General features: G+C 36.6%; 1 long non-coding RNA gene across 1 annotated transcript; it reads right to left on the bottom strand.

Moving 5' to 3' along the window:
- Window positions 1-6,599: 6,599 nt before the first annotated feature.
- LOC149945942 (uncharacterized) lies at window positions 6,600-7,556 on the bottom strand. Its single transcript, XR_016480402.1, has 3 exons — window positions 7,456-7,556; window positions 6,943-7,183; window positions 6,600-6,847 (listed from the first exon to the last, which is right to left on the bottom strand). It is a non-coding gene; the product is annotated as an uncharacterized LOC149945942 (long non-coding RNA).
- Window positions 7,557-10,183: the final 2,627 nt, after the last annotated feature.

Genomic DNA, 10,183 nt, shown 5'->3' with positions numbered 1-10,183 from the left:
TATTCAAAATACCACCAATTTGTGTAAATTTTTCGAATGTGATTTGGATAAAGAGTTACCATGAATTGATATTTTTATATACAGGGTGTTAACTAAAAAACGATACAGAGCCAATTACTCAAAATGTGTTTTATGTAAGAATTTGAAATTTGCAGGTTAGATAGAGGGTGCAGGGGGACAAATGACAATGAAAATTTCAATGACCTTGAACCAGGTCTTCAAAGGCATTAAAATTTTATCTCGAGAACCATTAGGATTAGAAGAATAGTTCCAATTAGAAATGTGTTCTACGTTTAATTTTAAGTCTAAACAGCTTTCACCCGATCTAATTTTACCAATGGGAAGCCGAGAAATGTTAGACCAAACACCATAAGGTCGTGTGTGGTATTCTAATCAAGACACGACATTTAAAGGCCTATAAATCGAAAACTACCAGATCTAATGGGTCAAAATTGACTCGATGCGGCCTAAGGCAGCGAAGCCAATGATAAATCCCACCCAGAGGACCAGAGGGCGACCCTGCGAAAGATAAAATAGGGGCGGCTTTTCAAAAGTACCTAGGTTGGGAAATACTTAAATCCGGCGCTGTTTCTACCATAGTGACGATAAATGGTACTCGTCTACTAAAAAAAATTAGGAAACATATCTTGTGGTCCCATGTGAAGGAGATGTTGAAACTGGATTCATCGACACACTGAAGATAATATTTCACTGAACCACTTCTCTTCTATGAGGGTCAATCTAGCAACCTAAATTCTGAGTGATAGGGTAACATCTGCAATTGAGAAATTAGTTGGAACTGAAGCTTCCGAAACTGTCAAATTAATAAGAATTTTTAACAAGTTTTTTGATATAATGAATACGAGAAACCTCTATTCTAGAAAAGCAAAACGAAACAAGAATTTGGATGCTTTTACATCGGCAAAAGACGAGAGATTAAAGGTAGACATACACACTTATATTTAAGCAAATATTATATACATACATTTTCTTTCGTACAGTGGCTAGAAGAAACCTTTGTTAATTACTTAAAAGAATGGAAAGACAGGGGCGGCTCTAGGGGGGCATGGGGGCCATGCCCCCCCCCCAAAAATAGTTGATATTTACGATGAGTATCATTTTAATATAAGTGTAAGAAATCAATGCAGCATACTGTTTACATGCCGTCGCGGTCTTTTACATGCAAGAGATACTGCAGCTACAGTAGAGCTAAGTAACGTATACCTGCGGAGATAAATTTGCCAGAGCTTTAACAGCGGAACTTCGACCGTCACCTATATGCTAAAGTTCTTGCAGCTGCAGGCCGAGTCACTGACTCACTTCTGGAAAATTCGGAGATAAATTTCAAGGCCGCGGCAGCTGCAGCGCTTAACGGCGAGGCGTTGACGGCCGTTTCTATTCCTTCTTCTAGGGGAAGCAAGGGCGCGAGCCAGGCCAATGGAAAATGTACGATACATTGTGTTTTTTTATTAAACTTCAGGAAATGTTATTGTTATTTATAATTACAATTTATAACTACACAAAAACCTCGTTTTTGTCACTGCTTCAACTTGTTTGGGTGCACGTATGCGATTATGGTACGTCACAACTCACAAGTATCTTAGTGATAAAATTATTTTAGTAAGCCTATTTATGAAATTACGGTTGTAGTGCAACCGTTCAACGATGGCGTCGTAATTAAACCTGGTAGGCCTATATATAAGGGACAAACGATAAGTTTTATGGGAACTTTAGAATATCAAATGCAAGTGCTTTCTTATAAAAATATCCTAAAAATTTCTAAAAGCTTTATAGAGTTGTATGGTTTTATAGAATGCCTATGGTGCACTAATACCTACAGTGCCATGGGTGGACTCTCTTGACCAGCCTGGGAAATAAGGTTTTTTTAAACTGGTCCTTATGACTAGTGACCCCCTAGCATATGAATTATTAAACTGGTCCTTATGACCAGTGACCCCCTAGCTTATGAATTATTAAACTGGTCTTATATAAAATGTACCAATGTCATTTATATGCCTTAAAAAACATATACTACATGTTTAGAAGTTAGATTATGTTGGTAACATTAACTTTGCACGAATTCAAAATAGTTAACTTTATTTTACGAGTACCACCAGAATAGTACAATATAGTACTATCTCACTTAAGACTACTACCAGAGCCTAGAAGACCCTCGTAATTTACCGTATTACCTATCTTTCTCTAGGCCCCGTAACTCCAGAGTCCCCGGTCCGTTACCGCGTAGCCAGGTAGCCTACCGTACTCGGGGGAAAGCGAGACTAGAGGATTGAAGGTTTGAGCCCAGAGGGGGGTTAGACAGTTCGACTCGTTCAAGGGATGCGAGCGAAGGGACTCTACATAAAACCTCGACGTGCGGCCCCGGCGGTAGTAAGAGGAGTCGGGAAATCCAAATTGATATAAACCTTTAATTAATCTAATATTATTTGGAATTATTAAACTGGTCACCTTCTGTTTTTTTGATATTATTTCGAATTAATAAACTGGACACGGTGACCAGTGACCCCCCAAATTTTGAATAAATAAACTGGTCTGAACAATTAATTAACTGGTCTTTGACCACCTGACTACCGTTATTTCCAAGGCTGCTCTTGACCTAAATCAAGGCCCAGTATTCCTCTTTCCCCTACACCACTTTTCTAGTACTGTAAGTAGTATTACCATATGTAACATAATTACTCATAAGTATGCCACTGTACCTTTATTCCATTCAAAAATCTTCACTAACGGTTTGTTTCACGACGAACCAGTAAAAAGGTGGACTACGTTAGATTTCAACATTTTTATTCATTCTAGTAATTTTGGAAGTCACACTATTTGCTAGTAACATATTTATTTAAGCCAATTTTAAAACCTCTAAATTGAGAAGGAATTTTTTGCGGCGGAATTTTAGTCAGCCGAATGTAGCTTTATTGAAATTTATAAACTCGCTCGGTTCGACGGTTTGTGCGGATGAAGTTAAATAATGAGTAATTTAGAAAAATTAAAGGTTGGGGAAAATGATCAATAAGTAATCGCTTTCCGAAAATGGAAAAAGTCGTCGAAGTGGAATATTCCACCAGCGTTATTAAAACCCATCCCAAGCCTAGAAGAGTTATACCTATAGACTCAAAAGAATCTGCAAATATTCCAACCTTGTAGATGCGCCAGAAAAGCTAAATCTGAATTTCAACTATTTTTTCCAATAAACCTGCTTCTTTTATTTGACAATGCAAATTTATTTTAGAACGTGAGTCTACGAGAACTTCATTAATTTGCAAATTAATTACAATAACAGAACTTGACACTATATTGTAGTACATTTTTGCTTCTAAGCCTTGGTTGTTCAAAGCGGTTTGTTTACTAAAATAATAGCCGTCGGTTTATCAAACGTAGAGCTAATTATACGACGGCATAATTGGCATTTGAGATTCGATGACGTCAAATATGACATCAAATATTACGTAGGGTACGGATGACGCAATATCTGTGAAACAAACCGTTAGTGAAGAAATAGGGTAATAGGCCAATTGCGCAGTTCCCATTAGCGCAGTTCCCATTTCCGCAAATGCAATTTCGCGGTTTTCCATTTGCGCAGTTTTCAATTGCGCAGTATCCCATTTCCGCAGTTTTCCATTAGCGCGTTTTTTATTTGCGCTTTTTCCGTAAGCGCAGTTTTCCACTTGCGCAGATATTTTCCATTTGCGCGGTTTGTCATTTGCGTGGTTTTCCACTTGCGCGGTTTTCCACTTGCGCAGATTTTCCATTTGCGCGGTTTCCCAATGGGGCTGTTTTCCATTTGCGCAGGTTTTTCTATTCCGCGGCTTCTCAGACCTGAATATTCTATATTAAGCAATTTTCCTTGAAATAACATTTTTTGAGGTAGTTTATTTTTAACGTAACCTTGTTTACCATCCAACTGTGCTGCTGGTGTATTTTTAATTACCGGTCACGCTGTCCATACCAATAATTTAAAGTTGTTTGAAGTTGATATTTCGGTTGTTGAATTATTTTGTTGGGAATAAATCTTCGGTCGACAAGCTAATCGTAGCTTCTCGGCCTTTAGGCTAAAAGAAAATGTAGTATCTGTAAAACTGAGGACCGTATATTGGCTGCTATTTAAATTTAGTGCCTTCCACCAAAAACGCACCCTTTTAATTGCTCTGCATGTTTCCTAGGGGTCAGAAAGAAAATTTTTTAACGGTTAGGTTAGCCGGGCGCGCCGCAGGCGCGTAGGCACCGTTTTCATATAGGAGGTGTTCTACGACAGAGGCCATTCTAACGAAATATCTTGGTATTGGCCTCTCACATAGGACGTAACTGTCCTATGACAGAGGCCATTCCTACGACATACAGGACACTTACTGTCCTATATTGGAGGCCATTTCAACGAAATAGTTTTTATATAGAGGTAGTTATATCAAGGCTAGCGCAACGGTTAGGTGAGCCGGGCGCGCCGCAGGCGCGTAGGCACCGTTTTCATATAGGTGTTTTACTACAGAGGACGTATATTGTCCTACGACAGAAGCCATTTTAAAAGTGGTGCTAAGGTATTAGCAGCATTTTTATCTGAAATTGAAACATTTTTTAATTCCTGTTTATTTTAGATTTTAAACATCGTTTTTATTGTGCCGCCTACAATTGTTTAAGAGGTATGGCCGTCCTTAAAGCTGGAACTGTCAGTAAACAGTTACTACACTATGATCTTAGCCTAAAGGCCGAGAAGCTTGAAGTCGCTGTTGGACTATATATATTTTCCCAAGAGACTAATTCAACGAATGCTATTTTAACTAAGAAAAACCTAATTTTTAATGGTATTTACAGCCCAACCGGACATTAAACAAACACTAGCAGCGCAGCTGGATGGTAAACAAGGTAATGTTAAAATTTACCTGCCAGAAATAACCCTTTTTCTAGGAAAAAGGATTAATAGTGAATATTTAAGTCAAAAAAATCCCCGTAAATGGGAAAATCGTTCAAATAACAAATCTGCGCAACAGGAAAATCGCGCAAATGACAAACTGCGCAAATGGGGAGCTGCGCAAATAGCAATTCCGCAAATGGGAAACGCGCAAATGGGAACGTGCGCAAACGAAAACTGCGGAAGTGGGAAGTGCGCAAGTGGACCCAAACCAAGAAATAGTGGCATACTTATGAATAATTATGTTACATATGGTATTACGGTGCATGGGTATACAAATTCACAAGTGGTTGTTTTTTATGTCTTGAAAAAAAATTACGACGGTGCCCCCCCCCCCCAAATATTGGTCTGGAGCCGCCCCTGTGGAAAGAAGAAGCAGAAAAGCAAGAAGTTTCCGCAGAAGGTATTTCCACAATGTAGCTCAGTCGCGAAACTTTAGGCCTACATTTAACTGGTAATATTAATTATGAAGTGTTATATTTATCAATATTAATTTCAATTTCTTTTTAGTATATTCTATTATGGGAGCTGTAGAATTCCTCCTGTCCAAAGGAGCCTCATTCGTCTTTATTGATAAATTTAACCAAGACCCGCTAGAGAGACATTTTGGCAAACATCGACGTTCAACAGGTTGCAACGAAAATCCGGATTTAATAAATTATGGATTTAGCAAAAGGAAATGTAAAATAATGCGACCGATTATCAATAAGACTAAAGTTGGGAACACCACTAAAGCTAACAAAAAATCAGAAATGTAGTAAAACATTTAGGTTTATTTGTCAATCATAGCTTTTTTTACAATTAAACAATTCATTCGGCTGACTTCAAATATCACAATAAAATTTGCACATTTAAAAGTGATAATATTTATCAACCATACTTTTTAGAAACACTTAAAAAGTCATTTGGTCGACTAATATCAGAAAAATATTTCTTTAGACCATTTAAATTCGATAGTACTGCTAATTTAGGGCCCGGTGCAGAGACGATTTAAAAATTATCGTAACTTTACGAGGATTGTAAAGTTACGAGAGCGGATTTACGATGTCGTAAAGTTACGATTTTGTAAATCGAAATCGCGGTGCAGAGACAATTTTTCGGGCTCTCGTAAATGACGAGTCTGGTATTTGGGAATCGGTTTTTGTTTAGGCTCCGCCCACTTATTGACCAATGAGAAAGCGTTATTTTGACGCAAAAATTTAAACATTTGTTTGAAGGCTCAACTCTATTTTAAAAGTTACTTATTTTTTGTGATTTTACACATTTTAAGAAAACAAGTTAGCTGAAAGTATTTTTTTGAGAAAGAATATGGCGAAAATGAAACCAGGTGAAGAGAGACAACCAAACTTTAGTACAAGAGAACTTCAAGCAATTATTAATTGTTTGGAAGCTAGGCCTGATTTATTGAAAACCTACAAAAGTAGTGAAGATGTGGAGAAGGCCTGGGCAGAAATTGCCCACGAAATTGCCTGTATATATGGGTATGGGCCTCATAAGAGCGACAGTAAAAATAAGAGCTAAGTGGACTGATTACAAAAGCACCGTTAAAAAAAGGAGGTGTCCGTTTGCCGTTTAATAAGTGAAGCTGCGTTGCACGGGATTAGAGGAGTTGATAGTTCACAAGTCAGGCACCAGGTTGGTTGTTTGTGCAAAGCTAGTGTTTTGAAATGAAACCACAATAGTCTAATTAAATTTTAATGAAAAGCTAGAAAATCCTCCATTGTAACAAGTGAAAATATTTCAGTGTAGCACGACTCATTGGCACTCCTAACTCTGGACTATTTCGGGTTACTCCCCTCAATATGCCAGCAAGTGTGGGTGGTGACGCTATAGATTTTTCACTGAAGAGACATGGTAAAATGGGCTTAGAAGTAGAATCACAGTTTCATTGGTTAAACATAATCTTGTTTAGCTTCCCAAATTGATGAGCTTGCATGAGAAAAGAAGTTTAGAAATATGGAAGAATTGGTAGCAGATATTGGTACATTTCAATAAGGTCACGTAAAAACTATCAAGTCCTTTACCTTATTTGTACTCTCATAAACAGATGCAAGAGCAATGGGTAGTGAAAACCCATTTCCTCCACCTAGGCCTACAATGAAACCTATAGGGCTCAGTTTCTTGTTTCAAAGGCAGATCTGATACTGATATCGTTGTTCACATTTTGCCAGAACAATCTGAGTACATGATTTTCACAGGTTTAAAGCTTGGTTCACATACGTTAGCAGCTTTTCCATTTTCTCTGTGTTCTTGCGTTCCACAGCACTACAGAAGGCCGAGTGGGAAATGAGAAAATACAGAAAATTTATCCCAGTGAACCCAGTTTAACAATTTGAAAATTTTAAAAAAAACTTAAATTGGGTATTAAATTTTAGTGGGAAAGACTTTTAAGATAAATGTAAGTACATTATAAAGTAATTTTGGGTCAAATATTCAGGGGAAAATCTACAAAACTCAAGTTAATTTGAACGATAATAATTGTGGCTATACCGTGGAATGTGGTTGATAAAGACTTTTGAAAATATTGATAAACTCACGTGACAGTTTAAAAAGAAGTCACAAAAGGCAAACTACCAGACACCCAGCACCTAAGCCTTCTTTAACAGCTGCTAACACCTTAGAAAAAACAGCTCAGTCAGTTGTGAATTATCAAGAAAGGTTAAATGCAATTTTGGTCACAAGATGCCTAACTTGGCATTGCATTTTCCAATCATTTAGAAAATGCAAATAGAATTCTTATTGGCATTCACAACACTCAAGTACCTGTTGAAAATCTTTACCTTGGTGTTACATCAATTCCACTTCCTAACCCTAAAACAAAAAATCATTGATATGTCTAATCTTTCAAAATAAAACTGGTGCAAATTATTAATTACTTATCTTTAGCACTAAGATTGATGTTTTCAAATATATTATCATCCTTTCATATGCATTATTTCCATCTATTTATATTTTGTAAACCACTCTATAAACTCATTGTTCATTATGTACCTCTTTCATTTTTCACAGCTGTTATTTTTTTACTCTGATCAGCTGGTTTTTTTTTCTAATAAGAAGCCTCCATCTACCCACCAGATTTTTTTCGCAAAATAAAAGGCGCCCTTTTTGAATTTTTAATTATTCAAATAAATTACCATATATTTTTTTATTGGCGAAGAGCAATTAATTTACATTGAAAAAATATTTGAAAGTAATCGACGAATAACATATTATTGAACCAGTAATAAATAACAAAGAATAATATCACAAGAGAACAAAATCATTGGAGTTATTAGAGAAACTAGAGTTTTTAGTTCCAAAATTAGAATCCTTGACCACGTGATTACATTATAAGAAAATTTGTTCTACAAGTATGTCCCCAAATTAAATTTAATAATGGGAGAGGGCGGTTTTAATTTTAAAAATCAAATCATATCGTAGAAAACTGAAATTATTCTTGATGTAAATTTCTTTGTCCATTCAAGTTTTCCACCAATTGATTTAAAATTTGATTAGCCCGAGCATGTAATTGAGCATTAGTGAGTTGACATGGGGGATCCTGTTCGCTTGTGCCATCTCGTTCTTCTACCATTGCCTCGGGCATTTCCACACCCTTGTCAAGGTAGAAATTGTACAAGATGACACAAGCGAATACAAATTTTCAAACCTTAAATCTGGGGCATACAGCAAATTGCCTCCTTAATCACTCCATGATCCTTGATACTGTGTATCTCTCGCCCATGTGGCCGTCACCCACTGTATACTTCCAGTCACGTAAAAATTCAAGCAAATAAGTATCTATAGAAAATAACAATGATTAGAAGTGGCAACATATGAGCATTAAAGAGCAACAAAAGGTAGGAAAATGTTAAAAGACCAAATTATTTTACAATGTTTTACACTCGGTTATTTTCCCTATGCAAATTTTTTATCCTCCGATGGTACATCTCCTAAAAACTGACCCTATACCACAAATATTCTCTGGTTTTGTTTTGCACCCCTAGCTCACGAAAGGGGTGAGGTATCTTCCTTCCCAGATATTTTCTTCAAACTTTGCCCAATCGCTTTTCTTACTCATTTACTACTCAAAATCTAAGCCTAGATAAATATCAGTTTTGAGTATGAAAGAGTAGGATTAAAATATGTATTCCAAAAGGTTGTACAAAGAGTTAACAGAAGTGTTTGTCATATAACCGGTGTTAAAGCACATAATAGTAGTAAAAAAAAATAACATAGTAATACAAAATATATTCCTACCTGGGAAGCTGCAGATAGTGGTCTCAATGCTTCATGGTCAAGGTCGGGCCTTGGCTCTTTCAAAAGTTTAATGAATACCCTTTTTGGAAGTCGATAATTTGCTAAAAACTCTGTCTGACCAAAGGGTCTGGTCTCTCGTGATAAATACACTCATTTCCAACTGGTTCAACAATGTTTATTCCTCGATTAATTTCCTCAGCTCTTCGCATCGCGAGCAGAGTGACAAACTCCGCCATTTTTGTTATCAATATTTCGCGTCGTTTACGTCTTTACGAGACCTCCAGAGCACTCGTAACTTTACGAGCGAAAGTCACTCGTAAAGTTACGAGCCTATTGTCTCTGCACACCATTTTCGCGAAAAAAATCGTAAGTTCTTTGGCCACGCCCACTTCCTCGTAAATTTACGAGGATTGTAAAGTTACGAGAGTGAAAAAACGTCTCTGCACCGGGCCCTTAGGCTGTATCTAATATTATTTATAGCGTTTTGGCTTGTATATTTTTGGTTTGATGTTACACTCCTTGTTAAGTTTGAAATTACCAAGTAACATAATAACAATTCACGAGATTAAAAACGAAACTGATTTCAGTGTCGAAAAAAGGTTTGGTTAGAGAATTACTATTAAAGCAATAGGAAGTGTCATACTTATTGTTTTTATATTTCTTATGCTAGTACTAATATAATCTTTCAAGGTTCTTCGTAGTCCTTTTTTCTTAGCCATTGAAGATCTCTGGACTTCATTCATCTTAATCTTGGCAAAATTTTTAAGTGTCTTTCCTCGACAATTAATATACGTATCAACCAAAATATTTCTAGCTGTAGCCCTACAGCCTAACTCATCTGGACCCCAAAGTTTATAAAATTTCTTACCAAAGATACTCTCGTCTAGCCTGTCTTTTAGTTTTTCTTTTTACATTTTCCTGAAGTAATGAAACTTCAAAAAAAGGTTTTGCAATCTGATCTAAATATTTAAATAAATGAAATCCCTGATTTGTCAGCTGTATTGAACCACCCCTTCTGACTACTTCGGT

This window comes from Leiobunum rupestre, chromosome 4 (genome assembly GCF_980474605.1).
Source record: "Leiobunum rupestre chromosome 4, qqLeiRupe1.1.hap1, whole genome shotgun sequence".
In the NCBI taxonomy this organism is placed as follows: domain Eukaryota; kingdom Metazoa; phylum Arthropoda; class Arachnida; order Opiliones; family Sclerosomatidae; genus Leiobunum; species Leiobunum rupestre.
The sequence above is the reverse complement of the archived record's forward strand: the minus strand, read 5'-3'. Positions and strand labels throughout refer to the sequence as shown.